The sequence below is a fragment of the Mobula hypostoma genome, chromosome 11 (genome assembly GCF_963921235.1).
Source record: "Mobula hypostoma chromosome 11, sMobHyp1.1, whole genome shotgun sequence".
Classification (NCBI taxonomy): Eukaryota; Metazoa; Chordata; class Chondrichthyes; order Myliobatiformes; family Myliobatidae; genus Mobula; species Mobula hypostoma.
The window spans coordinates 41671165-41693803 of NC_086107.1; the positions used below are offsets into that span (position 1 = coordinate 41671165).

At 41.0% G+C, this 22639-nt stretch overlaps 1 protein-coding gene across 1 annotated transcript in view; it reads left to right on the forward strand.

Annotated features, from left to right (window-relative positions):
- The window catches only part of LOC134354270 (protein RIC-3-like), a 77660-nt gene that overhangs the window by 979 nt on the left and 54042 nt on the right, over positions 1-22639 (forward strand). The window lies entirely within an intron of this gene.

A 22639-nucleotide genomic window follows, 5' to 3' on the forward strand; every position in this document is an offset into this window, starting at 1 on the left:
CCAGCAGTTCTAGTATTCTGCACAGTTGTAAGCAATGTTCCCTCTAGTTTTATTTTACAGCTGTAGTTTTTTTAAACATTGCTCTGAGCAGGAAATTTGTACGCAGCCTGAAAACTCTGCAGCACTTTAAAAGTTTTCTTTGTAATATGCATAGTATATGAATGTTGACTAGTCGGCATCAGCAATCAGCGAGCCAGCGATTTATTAACAATGAGCTACCAACTTTCATTCTGTGTTTGTTGTTTTAATTTGTAACAGTGTTGTACCTTGAAACTCTGACAATCTAAATATGTTGAAGCCCTAAAAATATTTCAAAGTAAAGGTTGTGGTACATTTTATTATTTATAAGATTTATAGATCATCTACATTAATATAATTACAGGGTATTTTACAATTATATTAATATTATATAAAAGAAAGTTCCAGCTGCATGGCAACAAACACTGCGTGCACAGGAGCATTTCAGTTATTGCACGACCACGCTCCTGCAGAGCTTAGAGGGAACAATGGTAGTAAGGAAACACAGTATTGTTTTTAATATGCATAAATATTTCTGCAGTTGGCCAGGAGAATGGGAAAATCACTGATGACTTTAATAAAAAATACTTTCATGTCTTCTTTCAATGGATTACCTCCAGATGAATGACATAATTTTACAGATGATTTTGATACTTAATATTAGTGAAGAGGAAAGATTGACATACAAAAATGGTGGAGGAACTCAGCTGAATGGGCAGCACCTATGGAGAGGAATAAAAAGTCGCGATTCGGGCTGAGATCCTTCATCAGTATTGGAAAGAAAGGGGGAAGAAACCAGAACTAGTAAGTGGGGGGAGCAGAAAGAGTTCACGCCAGAAGGTAATAGGTGAAGCTAGGTGAAGGGGAAGGTAGTTAGGGTGGGGGAGGAAAGATGAAGTGAGAAGCTGGGAGGTGATAGGTGGAAAAGGCAAAAGGCTGAAGAAGATGTAATCTCATAGGAGTGGAAAGTGGACCACGGGAGAGAGGTCATTTCCACTGGAATTTGCTGGAGTTGAGAAGAATAAATGGGGATCTCGGGTTTGAAGAAAATGGGAGGAGCCAAAAGAGAAACTGTTGAGTGTGAAGACCAGTTCCACCAAATGGTGGAGGGAACTGATGAAGTCTGTTGTCTAGAAAGAAGTGGAGAGCTTTAAGGCCTTCTTGATGAGGGACAGAAGTGTTTCGGGACTGGATGTCCATAGGGAAAATTAGGTGATCAAGGCCAGGGAATTAAAAGTTGTTGAAGAGATCGAGAGGATGTGAAGTGTTCTGAATGTAGGTGGTAAGGGACTGAACAAGGGGAATAAAATAGAATCGAGGTATCTGGACACAAGTTCAGTGGGGAAGATTGCAGTTTTGTAAAAAAAAAATCTCATGGCATAGGAGAGCAGCTTCATTGCAGACGTACTAGAATTTTGTGTTCAAAAAGAGCTCCATTCACTTGAGTAATTCTGACTACTTTGTCATATTTTTGTATCTTTCAATGAAATATTTATAATACTTAGAATGATTTTCTTAACTGCTTCACCTAAAATGAGTAAAAATACTGAAATCCTCAAAGTAATCCCATTATTAGTTAAAGAATGTCCCCCCAAGTGTTGGGAGAGAAAAATGACAGCAGCATTAAGAAATATTCTAATTTCTGAAATTCTTGATCTCATTTAGTAAGGATCTTCAATACAGAAACACAAAAGAAGAGGAACAAGTGAAGACCAGGACCTTCACACATGTCCTGTCATTCACTATGACAGTAACCAGATTTAACTTCCATGAGCCTCCATGAAGTTCCAGCGAGACAAGAGATGTCTATGAACTGCAGTTTAAATGACCAGCCCTTTGCAAAAATGCCCCCTTTTTTGAGACTCTCCTATTTTTTTCCAATATTGCAGTTATGACAGCCCAGATTTTGCCAGACCAATCTTCTTGAATGTAATGAACACACATTATCTTCCGTGATTTATCTAGACCGAATGTAGAGATCCAGTTTTATTGCTCTGAAACCATCAGCATTTGAACTGGCTGTCTCAGTATGGCAAGGCCTTCTCTAGCAGAGGGAAACCATGTGCCCAAAATACCCCAGATGTTATTTGAATACAGTGGGTTCTGATTAATTGTGACACATTGGGACCGGTACATTTTAGACCTATTGAGCATCTGCTGAATTTGCATAGAAAGTATAACAAAGATAAGCTACCATTTAACTGAGTAAAATTATGTATTTAAATGAAATACAGAACAAATTAGAACACTATCAAAACTACTGCGGTACTATAAAACTCTGTATTAGCTTGTAATACTTACCAATTAAGTTACGCTGCCCTGTTTTTTTGATAGACTGTAAATTAACAAAGTCAGCGCAGAAACCAAGTGCAAATAATGGACTGCAGTCAAACAATGCTTTCAACGATTGCATCCTCCAAATCTTCATTTTCATTGTAACGTTCAAGATGATTGTCAATACCTTTAAATTCTTTGTAGGTCCTAACTTGTTGAAGTAGTGAAATCATTTCATTACCTGACCTTAGTTAGAAACTGGTCAGCAACAATCTCCTGTCCCAATTAAGTAGCATAGTGTTCCAAATAAACAAAGGTAACCTAGCTCTTTTCTCAATTTGTTTTTGTTCTTTAAGAATTGTCCCAAATAAGCAGCAGCCCCGATTAACTGATGGTCCAATTAACAGGAATCCACTGAATTAAGAAAGCAGCAATACTCCTTTTTCAGTCCCCGACCTTCTAAAGCTTTCCTGGCTTTTAAAGAAACTGTAAAGGATTTTTAGTAGCTCTTAATGATCACAAAACATGTTAAAACATTCTTAATGTCAATATTGGAGGAATTAAAATAACTTATTAGAAATTACAAAATCAAAATGTAAAATATCTACAAACACACTTCTAATTAACATTAAACAATATGAAAAAATATATACTTTGTTTTCACTTTTGCTTCTAGCTGAAACCCAGTAATAGTGTTAAAATCAGGCTTGTCTTGGAACTTGCACCAGATCTTATCCTGTGCAGCACACTAAGAGATTTTTCTTTTTTCAGGAAAAGTCCAGGGTTATACCTTCCTTTTTTTTATTATTAATTTTTTATTGCAACACCAACAAATTACATTCAATACAACCAGTTGCCAATTACATTTTGACTGTCAAACCCAGCCACCCCCAACTTTCATCACCATCCCCTCTCCACCCCTCTCTCCCCCATCCCTCTCCCCTCCACCAATCAACTGAATAATAGTACATACACAGACAAAACATTCCTATTTTAAGAAAAGATCTTTTAGGTTAGATATCAAATTTGTCCACATTAAGATTGTGTTTGGTCGTGCATCATTTACTCTTGCTGATGAAAGTTCCAGGTAAGAAATGTCCAAAAAGCTCCGAAGCCAGTGAGTATTTGAAATATCATGGGGAGGTTTCCAACGCTGGACTACAATCTTCTTAGCTGCAGTCCGGCCTGCCAGCCAGATTTTGCGTGTTTTTTCCGTAAGGGAAAGGTGGGAGTCATCATTTAGAACATGTACAGCGGGGTCCATTGTTAATTGTACCCCTGTTAGTTCTGTAAGAGTGCTGATAACCTTCCCCCACAAATCAAAAACCCCTGGACATTCCCATACAACATGTATAAAAGGGCTAATGGCTCTATGGGGGCAAAATGAACAATAAGGGTCAGGAACGAGTCCCATTTGATGTCTAATTCTCGGTGTTAAATACGCTCTATGACAAAATTTCAAGTGTATATACCGATGATTCGGGTTTTTCGAAGCACCGGCAGCATTATCCCAAATCGTATCCCAGTCTAAGTCTTGTCCCAATTCAGATATGGCCCTATCCCAAGCTTTCATTCCCGATGTGGGCATATAATTCTGGGAGTTTAATTTATCATAGATATATGACACTATCTGTCCTGGAGCACTCTGTATCCAACTTAAAATGGGATGGTCCTTTAAATCTGATCCCCAGGGAACACCATAGGCTTTACAAGCTGATCTTACTCGAAAATAGAAAAAAAGAGAATGTTTATCAATATTATATCGAGATATCAGTTCTTGAAAGCTAAGGATAGTACTTGCCCCATTAATATCTTGAAGAGTAGTAATACCTTTATCCTCCCAAGTTCTGTTAGTGAATGATTTCCCCCCAGATAGAAAATGATTATTGTTCCATAATGGAGATGATTTACACCATACGGTTTTAAATTTTAGGAATTTTTCTGCTGCTCTAAACACTTGTAGCATATGGATTAAAATTAGACCGTAATACAAATCACATATTTTGGTAGACATACCTATAAGGAGAAAGTCCTTCAACCTTATTGGTGCTATTAGCTCTTGTTCTATATTTTTCCAGGACGAAACTTTATCCTCCTCCATCCAATAGCTAAGACTTTTGAAGACAAATGCCCAGTGATACAATTTAAAATTTGGACATGCCAATCCCCCATTCAACTTTTTGAATTGTAGAACTGACCATTTTATATTGGGTCGTTTACCATTCCAAACATAGTATCGTAGTAAGGAGTCCAGTTTTTGCCAATATCCTGCTGGAGGTGCAAGTGGGGTAATTGAGCTGATAAAATTAATGCGGGGTAAGATGTTCATTTTAATGACCGAAATATGGGCTGGGACTGATGCTGGCAGGTGTCTCCATCTATTAATATCTTCCTCTATTTTATTTAGAATTAAAGAGTAATTTGTTTTAGCCACAGATGATAGGGAAATATTAACTTTAATACCCAAGTAGAGGACCTCGTTTGTAACTTTACTCTGCGGAGGAAGAGACACCTTACTTTTATCTGTATTAATCAGCATCAATGCTGATTTTAACAAATTAACTTTGTATCCTGAAAGAAATCCAAATTGCTCCAGTGCTTTTAAAACATAGGGGAGAGTTTGTTGAACATTGGCCGTATAAACTAGCGTGTCGTCCGCGTAAAGTGATATTGAATGTGATGTTGTACCTATTGTAATAGGGGAGATCTGAGGAGAGTTTCTAATTAAATGTGCAAGCGATTCAATAGATATATTAAAAATTAAAGGAGACAAAGGGTCCCCTTGTCATGTGCCCCGTCTTATGTCAAATAACTCTGAGAAACCTCCTCCCACACATACCCGGGCTGAAGGATTAGCATACAGTGTTCGAATCATATTGATAAGTTTATCGCTGAACTTAAATTCTTTTAGAACTCTCCAAAGATATGGCCATTCAAGGCGATGGAAGGCTTTTTCAGCATCTAGAAATAGCAGGCCACAGGCAGGTGGGATTTTATGTGTTGCACTCAGTACGTGTAAGAGCCGGCGAATATTATCAGATGCGAGACGCCCCTTGATAAAGCCCGTTTGATCACAAGATCACAAGACAAAGGAGCAGAAGTAGGCCATTTGGCCCATCGAGTCTGCTCTGCAGCTCCCCCATGAGCTAAACTATTCACCCATCTAGTTCCAATTTCCGGCTTTTTCCCCATATCCCTTGATACCCTGACTAATTAGATACCTGTCAGTCTCCTCCTTAAACATCCTCAATGATCGGGCCTCCACAGTCATATGTGGCAAGGAATTCCACAAATCCACGACCCTCTGGCTAAAAAAATTTCTCCTCATCTCTGTTTTAACTGGGTACCTTCTAATTCTAAGACTATGGCCTCTTGTCCTGGACTCACCCACCAAGGGAAACAACCTTTCCACATCTACTCTGTCCAACTCTTTCAATATTCTAAAGGTTTCTATGAGATCCCCTCTCATTCTTCTATACTCTAATGAATACAATCCAAGAGCCGACAGATGCTCCTCATATGTTAGCCACTGCATTCCAGGAATCATCCTTGTAAATCTTCTCTGAACTCTCTCCAACATCAGTATATCCTTTCTAAGATAGGGGGCCCAAAACTGCACACAGTATTCCAAATGAGGTCTCACTAATGCCCCATAGAGCCTCATCAACACCTCCTTACTCTTATACACTATTCCTCTTGAAATGAATGCCAACATAGCATTCGCTCTCCTTACCACCAATCCAACTTGGTGGTTAACCTTTAGGTATCCTGCACGAGGACCCCCAAGCCCCTTTGCACTTCAGATTTTTGAATTTTCTCCCCATCTAAATAATAATCTGCCCGATTATTTCTTCTTCTGAAATGTACAACCATACATTTGTCAACGTTGTATCTCATCTGCCATTTCTTTGCCCACTCTCCTAAACTGACTAAGTCTCTCTGCAACCTTTCCGTTTCTTCAACATTTCCTGCTCCTCCACCTATCTTGGTGTCATCTGCAAACTTGGCCACAAAACCATTTAATCCATAATCCAAATCATCGATATACATCGTAAAAAGAAGCGGCCCCAACAGCGACCCATGCGGAACACCACTAGTAACCGGCAACCAATCAGAATAGGATCCCTTTATTCCCACCCTTTGCTTTCTGCCTATCAGCCAATGCTCCACCCATTTCAATATCTTTCCTATAATTCCATGGGCTCTCATCTTATTAAGCAGCCTCATATGCGGCACCTTATCGAAGGCCTTTTGAAAATCCAAATACACAACATCCACAGCCTCTCCCTTGTCAATCTTATTCGAGATTACCTCAAAAAATTTCATTAAGTTGGTAAGGCAGGATCTTCCCTTCATGAAACCATGCTGGCTTCGGCCTATCTTGTCATGCATCTCGAGGTATTTCATAACCTCATCCTTGAGGATTGACTCCAATATCTTTCCAACCACCGATGTCAGACAATAGGTCTGTAATTTTCTTTTTGCTGCCTCCTTCCTTTCTTAAATAGCGGAACTACATTTGCGACCTTCCAGTCCTCCGGAACCATGCCAGAGTCTATTGATTCCTGGAAGATCATTTCCAATGCTTCCACAATCTCTAAAGCCACCTCCTTCAGAACCCTTGGGCTGCACCTCATCCGGGCCGGGAGACTTATCTATTCTTAGTCCACTTAGCTTCCAAGCACTTCCTCTCTAGTTATCTTGACTGTACCTAATTCTATTCCCTGATACCTCTGGCTATCAGGTATATTGCTCTTGTCTTCCACTGTGAAGACTGATGCAAAATACTCATTCAGTTCCTCCGCCATCTCTTTGTTATCCATTATAATTACTCCAGCATCATTTTCAATCGGTCCCATATCTACCCTTGTCACTCTTTTACTCTTCATATATTTAAAAAAACACTTAGTATCCTTTTTTATGTTAATCGCCAACTTCCTTTCATAATTCATCTTTTCTTTCCTAATGACTTTCTTAGTTTCTTTCTGTAAGTTTTTAAAGGTCTTCCAGTCCTCATTTTTTCCCACTAATTTTTGCTTCCTTGTACGCTGTTTCTTTTGCTTTTATTTTTGCCTTAACCTCTCTCGTTAGCCACATTTGTGCCATTTTTCCATTCATGATTTTCTTTTTTCTTGGAATATATTTTTCCTGCATTTTCCTTATTTCTTGTAGGAATTTCATCCAATTCTGCTCTGCCGTCCCTCCATTTAGTTTACTTTTCCAATTGACTTGGGCCAGTTCCTCTCTCATACCACTGTAATTTCCCCTGTTCCACTGAAATATCGATATACCTGATACCAGCTTCTCCTTTTCAAATTTGAAACTGAACTCAATCATATTATGATCGCTACTTCCAAGAGGTTCCTTTACCTCCAGCTCCCTAATCGCCTCAGGTTCGTTACACAGCACCCAATCCAAAACAGCCGGTCCCCTGGTGAGCTTCTGGACAAGTTGCTCCAAAAAGCCATCTTGTAGGCATTCTACAAACTCCCTCTCCTGAGATCTATTACCTTCCCGACTTTCCCAATCCACTTTCATATTAAAATCCCCCATAATTATCTTGACATTGTCCTTCCGACACGCTTTTTCTACGCTTTTGATCTGAACTAATTATTTTCCCAACTACTGTCTCAAGTCTACTGGCTAAGACTTTGGAAAATATCTTGAGGTTGGCATTTATCAAGGAGATTGGACAATAATTGGCACACTCCAAAGGGTCCTTACCGGGCTTAGGTATAACTGTGATCAGGGCTGTGTTTAGATCTCTATGGAAAGCGCCATTTCCAAAAGCATAATTTGATGTTTCTAACCATACTGATCCAAGAATATCCCAAAGTGCTAGGTAAAGTTCCACAGGTATGCCATCTATGCCTGGCGTATGGCCCTTATTTGTAGCTTTGACTGCTTTGAGTAGCTCATCCAATGTAATAGGAGAGTCTAGAGTTTTGGTGTCCTTTAACGACAATGTGGGGAGGTCTAATCCACTGAAAAAATCCGTGAAGTCATTCTCAGAAGGAATTGAGCCACTTGTATACAATTCTTTAAAGTAATACTTGAATGTCTCGTTTATTTCCTCTGTTGAAGCTACTACTCCACGTTTAGCACATCTAATTGCTGGTATAGAACTTTTAGTTTCCTGTTCTTTGAGCGTTAGAGCTAAAAGATGGCTCGGCCTGCTGCCTTCTGCGTAATACTTATGTTTGGTTATATGGATCATATATTCTGCCCTGCTTCTTAATAAATCATTTACTTCTGCTTGTTTTGTTTTGAGCTCGTTTTCTTTTGTTATGGTGTATCTCCTTTTGAGATCATTTTCCAAAACCTTACATTCTTCTTCTAAGATGGAAATCTTTCAAAGCCGGCTTTTATGTAGGTAAGAACTGAACCATATAGCGTTATTTCGTAAGAAACTCTTGATGGAGGCCCAAATCACTGTCACATCTGAGTCACTATTTTTATTTACATTTATAAATTCTGTCAGTTTTGTTCTCAGTTGTGATAGAAATTCATCGTTTTTTAGAAGGGTGGAGTTAAACTTCCACCTAGTAGCCTTATTTTTAATTTTGCCATAATTAAAAGTAGATATGACTGGGTTGTGATCAGATAGATGTCTGGGCAAAAATTCTATTGAGTGTACTAAAGGCAACAGACCGGAGGATATAAGAATGTAATCTATCCGAGAGAAGGTTTTATGTCTTGTGGAGAAAAAGGTATAGTCTTTAGCAGACGGATTATGCACCCTCCACACATCTGTTAAATTTAAATCCGCTAGAAAAAGGTTAAGTGCTTTGGAAGCAGATTCTTGAGAGCTTAATATAGTTGAGGAAGATTTATCGAGGTTAATGTTTACCAAAGCATTCATATCCGAACCAACATATAGTTGATAGTCACTTAACTTCAGTAATTGTGAGGTAATTGAGGGAAAAATTCAACCTCGAATATAGTTGGGGCATATAGGCTAATGAATGCAACTTTTTTACCCTGAATGGATGTGCAGCAAAAAGCTAGATGTCCTTTATTGTCGGCGCCCATCCTTTCAATTGATACATTAATATTACGTCTCATTACTATCAAAACTCCTTTCGTATGAGTACCATCAGCTGATGCCACAACAGGTTTATAAAAACAGTTTTGAACCCTGGGAATGTCATTAGGTTTAAGATGTGTTTCCTGTAACAGTGCAATATCTATTTTCTTTCTGCGTAAGAAATCTAAAACCTTTGAACGCTTGTAGGGAGAGTTTAATCCTCTAACATTAAATGATACAATAGTAAGATCTTCTAATTTATCTGTGTTGCTCATCTTCCCCTGGATCTGTTGTTGTAAGTTGGTGGTGGAGCCCTGAGTTACCCCCTTCCCACCCCCCCTCCCATCACCCCTCACATTCAACCCTTTGCTTTATAACATCTGTGAGTGTCACTTAGCAATGTCAGACACTGAACACTGACATCAACCGCCCCCTTCCAGCACCAACAAATTAGAAAGGCAAAGCAGTTCTCATAGACAATCATATCAACGAGACAAGAAAAAAGAAACCTGGACAAACCCGTTAACCTATATAAGTAAAACCGTTTCCGTCTCACATATATTATACAGTAACACATGATCAAGATCCCAACAGCTATCTTGCAAGAAACTGTCGCTTCAGTAAACCGTCGCTTAGCGATGACGCTATGACGTCTTATCTGGTGCCCAGAAATGTAAACAAGTCTACTGGAGACATAACATTCTAAAGTTAGTCAGAACAAACTGCTGTTTTTCAGCTTCATTCTTGATGAAGTATTACATTTGGGTATATTGAATATTACCTTAAAACTCTGACCTGCAATAGTCAGAAACAAATTGGCCCCTTAATTAACTAAATACAAAGGTGCAACGAATGACTTTCGGATAAAGGAATAACCAGAAAACTTCACACCTAGAATGTTAACTTGCCCGTGCCTGATAAATTGCGCATACAGGCTAGTTCAAGCTCTTAATGCTGTTCTATCTCCTTCCGAGGGGCGTGTGGTCTTTGCCCAGGGTCTTCTTCCATATCTCCCAGCATCGATGATTTCAGAACTTCTTTTGCTTCCTCTGCCAAGTTAAACGACATCTTCATGCCCTTGATATTCACTTTCAAAATCGCTGGGTATATGAGAAGTGAGTCGATCCCCTTCTGTTGAAGTTTAGCACGGATCTCCTGGTATCCCTGCCGTTCCTCCATCATGCCGGGGCTGTAGTCGGCGAAGAACTGTAGCTGGGTGCCATCAGGGAGAGTAGGTTTGGCTTTCCTCGCACCCTCCAGGATAGCCTGCCGGTCGGCGTACCATAGTAGCTTAAAAATCATGGTCCACGGTCTTGAGGTGTTGTTGGAAAAGATCCTATGTGCTCTATTGATCTCCAAAGGAGTGCTGTGGGAATTCTTGAGCGTTGGAATCCAATTAGGCAGCATCTTCTGGAGGTAACCTCTTGGATCGTCGCCCTCAGCACCTGTCGGCAAGTTGACCAGCTGCACGTTATTTCTGCTGGATCTGTCCTCCAAGTCGTTTAACTTCTTCCATATCTTAGACACCTCCGCGAGACAGGAGTTAGTAACTTTCCCATTCTTGCGTAAGCAAACCTGAATGTTGTCTATTTTGTTGAAGACCATGTTAAATTTTTTAGCATGAATGTCCGCTTGCTCCTTTAACAACTGGAGAATATTGCCATTCTCTGCCATATGCTTCTGTATGGGGTCAAGAGCCTTTTCCAGCAACTCCCTTAGCATGTGGGCTACCATTTCTTGCAGCGATTCCATCTCCGTTGCCATTGTTAGTTTAATTAGCATAGCTATTTCTTCGGATGAATCGCTAGCTTATTGTTGTCTGCTGGTATCTTGTTTCCTGGTTGAGTTTGTATCTTTTTTTGAAGCCATGTCTTTAGTTAGATCTTTCTCCAACTCAACCTTGTATTAAGACCGTCTATGAGCCCTGAAGAACTTGAGAAAGGAGGGTTGTGTGTCAGCGCTCAGTGCCATGCTGCCATCTTGCCTCGTGCCTCACCGGAAGTCCCAGGGTTATACCTTCTGAGGTCCAGGGCTTAATGTTGCTTGAAAAGCTAACTGCTAGTAGTTCCATTTAGAATTAGCATTGCCCAGAGAGATCTGGATCAGTGTCTGAAGTGAAAATATTAACTAGCTAAGAATTCATGTATATTGGAAAATGTTCACTATTAAGTGAGCAAGTTCTTATAGGAAGTAGTACAACATACCTAGCTAGTTTTCACCTTTGGACAAATCAGCTCAAAATTTAGAAATTGTTCTTAGATCATACAGTACCTATAAAAAGTATTCACCCCCTCCCCCAGAAGTTTTCATGTTTTACAACATTGAATCATCGTGGATTTTATTTGGCTTTTTTTGATACTGATCAACGGAAAAAGAATCTTTTTATAGGCACTGTAATAGTAAAATGACTTAAATGTTCAAATTACAATGTCTTGAAAAAGTATTCAGTCCCCAAACCTTTGTTCACATAAGTGAGTAATACAACCAGGGATTTTGATCAATTTAACTGAGAATTTTTATTTGTGAATCACATGCTCCTTTCTTCAGCCCCAAAAAACAAGGAAAATTGAAAAGTGTGAAAAACTAAAAATTCAAAACCTGAAATGTTAGCAGTTCAAAAGTAATCATTCCCTTTGATCAGCGCTTAGTCAAATCACTTCTCTCAGTTATTACAGCCAGTAGTCTTTCTGGTAGGTCTCAATTAGCTTTTCACAATGTGATGGAGCAAGATTTGCCCATACCTCCATGCAAAGTAGCTCAAGCTGTGTCAGGTTAGTTGGGAAGCAGTGGTGGACAGCAATCGTTAGGTCTTGCCAGAGATTTTCGATTGGGTTAAGGTCAGGGCCATGACTGGGCCACTCAAGGACCTCAATTTTCTTTGTTTGAACCCTCTCCATGGCTGTTCTAGCAGTGTACTTCGGGTTGTTGTCCTGCTGAAAGATGAACTTCCTCCTTAGTGTAAGCTTTCTGGCAGAGGCTAGTAGGTTTTTATCCAGGATCTCTAATTAGCAGCATTCTCTATCCCATCAATCCTGACGAAGGGTCTCGGCCTGAAACGTTGACTGCGCCTCTTCCTATAGATGCTGCCTGGCCTGCTGCGTTCACCAGCAACTTTGATGTATGTTGTTCCCATCAATCCTGACTAGATTTCCAGTCTCTACTGCTGAAAAGCATCTCCATAGAATGATGCTACCTCCACTATACATTACAGTAGGAATAGTGTTACTTGGCTGATGTGCAGTGTTAAATTTATGCCACACATACCGCTAAAAAAAGCATATCCTCACCTGTAAAAACTTTGCAAAACATTACTTAGAAGACACTGTAAAGATGTGGAAGAAGGTCTTGTGGTCAGATGAGACTAAAGTGGAACATTTTGGCCTCAACACTAACCAGTGCAGGTGACATAAATCTAATACTGCGCATCAGCCAGGTAACATCTCTAATGGACTAAGGCAAGAATACTGTAGGCCTGCTTTACTACCCTATCTGCTTGTGTTGCTACTTTAGAGGAGCAATGAACTTGCGCTCCAAGATCCCTCTGCACATCAACATTAAGGACCCCTCTATTTTCTGTCTACTCTCCTCCTACATTGTCCATCATCAAGGACATCCTCAAAATGTGGTGCCCGAAGAAGTGCTGTCCATCAGTGAGGACACTCACATTCCCAAATGTGCTCTCTTCTAATTACTACCATCAGGGAGCCTAAAGTCACATACTCAACATTTTAGGAACAGTTTCTTCCTCTCCACCATCAGGTTTCAGAAAAGTATGTGAACCGATGAATATTACCTGTTCTCACAAAATGCTGGAGGAACTCAGCAGGTCAGACAACATCTATGGAAATGAAAAAAAAACATTAATGTTTCAGGTCAAGACCATTCATCAGCACTGGAAAGGATGGGGGAAAGGGAAGGAGTACTAGCTAGAATGTAATAGGTGAAGTCAGGTGGGTGGGGGAGGAAAAAACGGTAGGGAGATAGTGAGTGATAAAGGTAAAGGGCTGGAGAAGAAGGAATCTGATGGAAGACAAGAGTGGACCATGGGAAAAGGGGGAGGTGAAAGGGCACCAAGGAGATCTACAAGATTATGAGAGGCATAGATGGGGTGGATAGCCAGTACCTGTTTCCCAGGGCATGAGTAGCAAACACCAGAGGGCATACGTACAAAGTTAAGGGAAGGAAGTTTAAGGGAGACATCAGGGGTAAGTTTTTTTACACAGAGGGTTGTGGGTGCCTGGAATGACTTGCCAGGGATGGTGGTAGAGGCTAAAACGTTAGGGGTATTTACGAGCCTCTTGGACAGGAACATCGATGAAAGAAAAATAGAGGGTTACGGGGTAGTGTGGGTTTAGTACGTTTTTTTAAAGGAATACATGGGTTGGCACAACATCGCGGGCTGAAGGGCCTGTACTGTGCTGTAGTATTCTAGTGTCTAGTGATAGGCAGATGAGAAGAGGAGCAGTGGGAAGGGGGCCATACCCCATATTCATTCTGGGTAGCCTCCAACCTGATGGCATGAACTTTAATTTCTATAAATTCTGATAATTTCCCCCCCACCACTTCCCTCTTCCACTCTGGCTCGGCTTTCACCTCTCTCCCTCACTAGCCCTTCACCTTTTCCGTCTACCATCTATATCTTTCTGTTTATTTATTTTCATAGATGCTGCCAGACCTGCTGTGTTCCTCCAATATTTTGCTCTAGATTTCCAGCATCTGCAGAATCTCTTGTGCTTAACATTACTTACTCTTCCTCTTTTGCATTATTAATTAATTTTATTCCTTATTGCAACATAGTAATTTTTTATTTCTTGCAGTGTACTGATGCCACAAAACAATAATTTTCACGACGTATGTCAGTGATAATAAACTTGATTTTGATTGATTCTCACCTCCCAAAGTGCAGTATCTCACAATTGTCCAGATTAAACTTCATTTGCCATTTATCCATATATATTATTAACTAATATGTACTCAGTGGCCACTTTATTAGGTACACCTGCTTATTAATGCAAATATCTAATCAGCCAATCATGTGGTAGCAACTCAATGCATAAAAGAATGCAGGCATGGTCAAGGGGTTCAGTTGTGGTGCAGACCAAACATCAGAATAAGGAAGAAAAGTGATCTAGGTGACTTTGACTATGGAATGATTGTTGGTGCCAGACGGGGTGATTTCATTATCTCAGAAACTGCTGATCTCCTGGGATTTTCATACACAACAGTCCCTCGAGTTTACAGAGAATGGTGCAAAAAGTGATCCGGGGAGTGGCAGCTCTGTGGGCAAAAATGTCTTGTTAATGAGAAACATCAGAGGAGAATGGCCAGTCTGGTTCAAGTGATAGGAAGGTGACAGTAACACTCAAATAACCATGCATTACAATAGGGGTATGCATAAGGCCATCCCCAAATGCACAACATGGCAAACCTTGTGTACACTTCTTGTCACCTACCTACAGGAAACATATCAATATACTTGAAAGAGTGCAAAGAAAGTTTACAAGAATGTTGTTGCACTTGAGAACCCAGGTTATATGGAGAGGTTGAGTAGGTTAGAACTTTATTCCCTGGAGTGCTGGAAAGGAGGAGAGATCTTATGGAGGTATACAAAATTATGAGGGACATAGATAGTGTAAATACAAGCAAGCTTTTTCCCCAAGGCTGGGTGAGACAAGAACTAGAGGTCATAAGTTTCAGGTGAAAGCTGAGATATTTAAGGTGAACCAGAGGGGTATCTGTTTTACTTAGCAGATTCAATTGCAACACTTGAAAAATTTGGATAGATGCATAGATGAGAGGGGTATGATCCAGGTGCAGGTAGCTGGTACTGGGCAGATAAACTGGTCAGCATGGACTGGATGGGTCAAAGAGCCTGTTTCCATGCTGTAGAGCTCTGTGGCTCCATGACTGTCAATACAAGGAACTTGGAATATATTATTGCAAAAGTCCAAAATATTAAAATGAAATTATCATGCACGGAGACTCCTTTAAGGAAAATAAACCAGTTGCAGTTTATTTCAGTTATCTCCAACTGATAGTTTTCTGTTTGTGCTGAATGAAATAAGAACTGATGCAAGAATTTGCTTCCATGATTCATGTAACACACCATGTAGTGTTAAACTTTAGACCATTAATTACTGCCTGTATTTGCAGGTCAGTTAATGAAAGTGGGAGCAAAAGCTATGTTGACGATTTTTCAGTATTTTGACAGGAAACAGTCTGGGTAAATGTCCCGTATATGAGAATGTGATGAGTGCTTGGTGTATTATGCTACTGTCTCTTCTTTCATAGAGTTAACTTGGAACAACAGTTACAAGTACAGTTTAAAGTTTCTTAACCAATCCTCTTCAGGAGGGAGACTTTGTCTATGTGGTATTTGAATGAAATGTATTATAGATAATGAAAATGTTGATCAGCAAAAAGGAAGAACATTAGAAGAGCGGATGATGCAGAATAAGATACAGTCAGCTGAGAGTTCATGGAAGGTCAAAATTGGATGATTAAGAGGATACTGTACATCTTTATTTATTATTTATCTACAGTGGCATGCAAAAGTTTGGGCACCCCTGGTCAAAATTTCTGTTACTGTGAATAGCTGAGCGAGTAAAAGTTGAACTGATTTCCAAAAGGCATAAAGTTAAAGAGGACACATTTCTTTGATATTTTAAGCAAAAAAACTTTTTTATTTCCATCTTTTACAGTTTCAAAATAACAAAAAAGGAAAAGGGCCCGAAGCAAGAGTTTGGGCACCCTGCATGTCAGTACTTAGTAACACCCCCTTTAGCAAGTATCACAGCTTGTAAACGCTTTTTGTAGCCAGCTAAGAATCTTTCAATTCTTGTTTGGGGGATTTTCGCCCATTCTTCCTTGCAAAAGGCTTCTAGTTCTGTGAAATTCTTGGGCCGTCTTGCATGCACTGCTCTTTTGAGGTCTATCCACAGATTCTTGATGATGTTTAGGTCAGGGGACTGTGGGGGTCATGGCAAAACCTTCAGCTTGCGCCTCTTGAGGTAGTCCATTGTGGATTTTGAGTTGTGTTTAGGTTCATTATCCTGTTGTAGAAGCCATCCTCTTTTCATCTTCAGCTTTTTTACAGATGGTGTGATGTTTGCTTCCAGAATTTGCTGGTATTTAATTGAATTCATTCTTCCCTCTACCAGTAAATGTTCCCCGTGCCACTGGCTGCAACACAAGCCCAAAGCATGATCAATCCACCCCCGTGCTTAACAGTTGGAGAGAGGTTCTTTTCATGAAATTCTGCACTCTTTTTTCTCCAAACATACCTGTGCTCATTCTGGCCAAAAAGTTCTATTTTCACTTCATCAGTCCACAGGACTTATTTCCAAAATGCATCAGGCTTGTTTAGATGTTCCTTTGAACCTTTTCAATAGAACTTTTTGGCCGCAATGAGCAAAGGTATGTTTGGAGAAAAAAGGGTGCAAAATTTCTTGAAAAGAACCCCTCTCCAACTGTTAAGTACTGAGCCAATAGGCTGGTCCTGGACTTATTTCCTGGCATAATTTACATATTACTATTATTTATTTATGGTTTTATTACTATTTAATTATTTATGGTGCAACTGTAACAAAAACCAATTTCCCTCGGGATCAATAAAGTATGACTATGACTATACGAGGGGTGATTGATAAGTTTAGGCCTAAGGTAGAAGGAGTTAATTTTAGAAAACCTAGCACATTTATTTTTCCTACATTTACACACTTAGTCCAGCGGTTGTGGAGCATACAGATTCCTCCTTTGTAGAAGTTGGCGTCTTGGACTTCCAGAAAGTAGTCCACAGCAGGGGTGATTGATAAGTTTGTGGCCTAAAGTAGAAGGCGATGAGGAGAAACTTCAAACTTTCTGCATTTTCACTCAAAGAGTTGAACTGCACATGCATGTAACAGGAGCTGTATAACTCATCTCCCGCTGCCTTAGGCCACAAACTTATCAATCACCCCTGCTGTGGACCACCTGGAGGTCCAAGACGCTCTCGTTACATGCATACTCAATGTCTTCACTTATTTTATCATTGTGACCAGCTACAGAGTTATTACTCAGAGGAATTGATTTTAAAATACTGGTATCCATTTTGAGAACAGTGGTGAGCACTGTTGTTTCATGAATGAAATCACTGCAGAGAGAGTTACTGGTAGATACAAAGCTGCTTCTTTATTTGACAAAACAAGGTACAGCAGACATCAAGATGCTTTCGGTGGAAAGGTCTGCTGGCCCAGTGTGGGGCTGGATATTTATTTGCTAAACACAAAGGGCAATCCATATTTACAAAGTATAGACAATGCTTTCTTTTGAAGCTACATACAAAACTTAACACCTTCTGATTACATGCATCCCACCGGCGCTAGCAGCATCTGGACGGGTATTCAGGAATCCATTGTTCCAAACTGCATCCACAATACATTTACTTGGTATTTTACATGCTTAACATGAAGGACAATCCATGTTTACAAAGTATAGAAAATGCTGTCTTTGAAACTACGTGCAAACCTCACACCTTCTGGTTTACATCCATCCCACGGGCACCAGCAGTGGTATTCCGGTATTCACAGCTTTTAGGAAATGCGTTGTTACAGATGGACTGGGATTCTGGTATTCACAGCTTTTAGGAGCAGAAGACTGGTGGCCAAATCCATTTGCTAAGTGTAAATGACCTAAACCCAAAAATTACTCTCACAAGCACTTATGATATAACAGGCATCATGAATCTTTCACCAATTGTATGAGATTTTGCTATCATTTTGGAAATGCTATAAGAAGTAGTGAGACCATGATCAAGGTCATTTTTAGCTTTCTTGGCAAATGATGAGTGTGCAAAGCTTTTCAAGTGCTTCTTTCATCTTCTGGAACTGAGTAATATGATAAGTAACCTTTTCAGAGTGTCTTTTACGGAAGTGTTCTTGATGGTTTCATGGATTCATTAGACAGTACAGTATTACAAATAAGACATAAATCATAGCTGATCTGACGGGAACAGAATAAAACCAATCTCCAGTTATGTAACATTGTATTGACGCTCTGTAGTTTCTGTTTCTTAGCAGGATTAAAATTCAAGGCTTCACCGCCTTCAGACTCAGAGGTCGTGCTGTATATATTTATCCATCTTTAATGGGGACAAATTAAAATTAAAAAATAACATAAATTGGAAATGTCTGTCGGATGTTGACAATGGATGGAATGAAAGTAGTGACACGCAAAGGAACAGCAAAGCAAAGATGAAGATGATCACAACAGCAAGAATTATTTTGACAAGGATTCAGATTGGAACCTGAATGTTAGTCGGGATAGAGCTGATGTTCAGCAAGCAATCTTTATACTATTCCAGTTAGCACTATTGACCATAAGGTCTCAATCCAAAAAGATGATTCTTGACCGCACATATGAAGCTGAGGTCACTTTGAACATCTCGAGGAATCCTCAGGGTTGGTAGGTTCACTGATTGGTTCCATTTCACTGTTTGGCTCCAGCCAGTGCTGTATCATTGAGTGACCTGCTTTCCATAAATCTGCAGAGAAAGTTGAGAAGGTATACTTGGACTTACCAACTGATAAATTGCATGAACTCGTTCTGTGCAGTGAGTCAAGGGGACCTGTTGGACATCCTGGTTGCTAATTCATACATCCCCAATAATGTTTGGTTGGTAAGGTTGGATGAGATGAATCTCGAACACCCTCTGACGATTTCTATCTCCCCTAATGCCTCCTTAGTACATGTAACCACCCCTTGGGGACGGTACCGCCACCTTTGGGCATCACTGGTCTTGACTGTCCTCCTAGTGGAGACATCTCAGCGTCATGCTGCTTAAGATTTGGAGCAAGAAGGCTGCGAGTGAACAGCTGATTTTTCGGAGCGAAGGGAGTTTTTTACTACTCGAGTAAAAGAGAGGCGAGACTGTGCAGGTGTATGACGTCAGCCAGTAGCGTGCGAAAGATTTAAGAAGACCGCCTATCCAGCGGGCACCGGAGTGAGAGGCAGCAGAGTGACAGGGCTTTGGCTCAATGGGCTTAGGCGAGGTAGGTTTACTGGTGTTAACTACGGAAAGGAGGTATTATGTGTGTGAGGCCAGTTTTCTGTGCTCGGTGTCAGATGTTGGGGGTCCTGGAGTCTCCCAGCCTCCTGGATGGCCATATCTGCACCTGGTGTGTCGAACTGCAGCTCCTGAGGGACCGAGTTAGGGAACTGGAGATGCAGCTTGATGACCTTCACCAGGTCAGGGAGAGCGAGGAGGTGATAGAAAGGAGTTATAGGCAGGTGGTCACACCAGGGCCACGGGAGACAGACAGGTGGGTCACAGGAAGGGGAAGGGGAAGAGTCAGGTACTAGAGAGTACCCCTGTGGCTGTACCCCTTGACAATAAGTACTTCTGTTTGAGTACTTTTGGGGGGGTCAGCTTACCTGGGGGAAGCGGCAGTAGCCGTGCCTCTGGCACAGAGTCTGGCCCTGTGGCTCAGAGGGGTTGGGAAAGTATGAGGAAGGCAGTAGTGACAGGGGACTTTATAGTTAGGGGGTCAGACAAGCGATTCTGTGGACACAGGAAAGAAACTCGGATAGTAGTTAGCCTCCCAGGTGCCAGGGTCTGGGATGTTTTGGATCGCGTCCAAAATATCCTGCGGTGGGAGGGAGAACAGCCAGAGGTCACGGTACATATTGGTACCAATGACATAGGTAGGAAAAGGAAAGTGGTCCTGAAAAAAGACTACAAGGAATTAGGAAGGAAGTTGAGAAGCAGGACCACAAAGGTAGTATCTCGGGATTACTGCCTGTGCCACACGACAGTGAGAATAGGAATAGGATGAGGTGGAGGATAAATGCGTGGCTGAGGGATTGGAGCAGGGGGCAGGGATTCAGATTTCTGGATTATTGGGACCTCTTTTGGGGCAGGTGTGACCTGTACAAAAAGGACGGGTTGCACTTGAATCCCAAGGGGACGTTTGTTAAGGCTACTGGGGAGAGTTTAAACTAGAACTAGAACTGAAGAGACTGGGGAAGAGGAGGTTGGCTCACAAATAGAGAAAGCTTGTAGACAGTGCGAGAGAGAGGATAGGCAGGTGATAGAGAAGGGACGGGCTCAGACTGAAGGTTTGAGATGTGTTTATTTTAACGCAAGGAGTGTTGTGAACAAAGCGGATGTGCTTAGAGCGTGGATCAGTACTTGGAGCTATGATGTGTTGGCCATTACAGAGACTTGGATGGCTCAGGGATGGGAATGGTTACTTCAAGTGCCGGGCTTTAGAAGTTTCAGAAAGGACAGGGAGGGAGGCATAAGAGGTGGGGGCATGGCACTGCTGATCAGAGATAGTGTCACGGCTGCAGAAAAGGTGGATGCCATGGAGGGATTGTCTATGGAGTCTCTTTTGTGGAGGTTAGGAACAGGAAGGGGTCAATAACGTTACTGGGTGTTTTTTAGACCACCCAATAGTAACAGGGATAGCAAAGAGCAGATAGGGAAACAGATCCTGGAAAGGTGTAATAATAACAGAGTTGTCATAATGGGAGATATTAATTTCCCAAATATCAATTGGCATCTCCCTAGAGGAAATGGTTTAGGTGGGGTAGAGTTTGTTAGTTGTGTTCAGGAAGGTTTCTTGACACAATATGTAGATAAGCCTACAAGAGGAGAGGCTGCACTTGATTTGGTATTGGGAAATGAACCTGATCAGGTGTCAGATCTCTCAGAGAGCATTCTGGAGATAGCGATCATAATTCTGTCTCCTTTACAATAGCATTGGAGAGAGAAAGGAACAGACAAGTTAGAAAAGCATTTAATTGGTGTAAGGGGAATTATGAGGCTATCAGGCAGGAAATTGGAGGCCTAAGTTGGAAACTGATGTTCTCAGGGAAAAGTAAGGAAGAAATGTGTCAAATATTCAGGGGATATTTGTGTGGAGTTCTGTATAGGTACATTCCAATGAGACATGGAAGTTATGGTACAGGAACTGTGGTGTACAAAGGCTGTAATAAGTTTAGTCAAGGAGAAAAGAAAAACTTACAAAAGGTTCAGAGAGCAAGGTAGTGTTAGAGATCTAGAAGATTATAAGGCTAATAGAAAGGAGCTTAAGAAGGAAATTAGGAGAGCCAGAAGGGGCCATGAGAAAGCCTTAGTGGGTAGGATTAAGGAAAACCCCAAGGCATTCTACAAATATGTGAAGAGCAAGAAGATAAGATGTGAAAGAATAGGACCAATCAAGTGTGATAGTGGGAAAGTGTATGGAACCGGAGGAAATAGCAGAGGTACTTAATGAATACTTTACTTCAGTATTCACTATGGAAAAGGATCTTAGTGATTGTAGTGATGACTTGCAGCAGACTGAAAAGCTTGAGCATGTTGATATTAAAAAAGAGGATGTGCTGGAGCTTTTGGAAATCATCAAACTGGGTAAGTCGCTGGGACCGGATGAAGTGTACCCCAGGCTATGTGGGAGGTGAGGGGGGAGATTGCTGAGCCTCTGGCGATGACCTTTGCATCATCAATGGGGACGGGAGATGTTCCGGAGGATTGGAGGGTTGCGAATGTTGTCCCTTTATTCAAGAAAGGGAGTAGAGATAGCCCAGGAAATTATGGACCAGTGAATCTTACCTTAGTGGTGGGTAAGTTGATGGAGAAGATCCTGAGAGCCAGGATTTATGAACATTTGGAGAGGTATATTATGATTAGGAGTAGTCAGCCTGGCTTTGTCAAGGGCAGGTCGTGCCTAATGAGCCTGATTGAATTTTTTGAGGATGTGACTAAACACATTGATGAAGTAAGAGCAGTAGATGGAGTGTATGTGGATTTCAGCAAGGCATTTGATAAGGTACCCTATGCAAGGCTTATTGAGAAAGTAAAGAGGCATGGGATCCAAGGCGACATTCCTTTGTGAATCCAGAACTGGCTTGCCCACAGAAGGCAAAGAGTTGTTGTAGATGGGTCATATTCTGCATGGAGGTCGGTCACCAGTGGGATGCCTCAGGGATCTGTTCTGGGACCCTTACTCTTCGTGATTTTTTTCAATGACCTGGATGAGGAAGTGGAGGGATGGGTTAGTAAGTTTGCTGATGATACAAAGGTTGGAGGTGTGTATAGTGTGGAGGGCTGTTAGAGGTTACAGCAAGACATTGATAGGATGCAAAACTGGGCTGAGAAGTGGCAGATGGAGTTCAACCCAGATAAGTGTGAAGTGGTTCATTTTGGTAGGTGAAATATGATGGCAGAATATAGTATTAATGGTAAGACTCTTGACAGTGTGGAGGATCAGAGGGATCTTGGGGTCTGGGTCCACAGGACACGCAAAGCAGCTGCGCTGTTTGACTTTGTGGTTAAGAAGG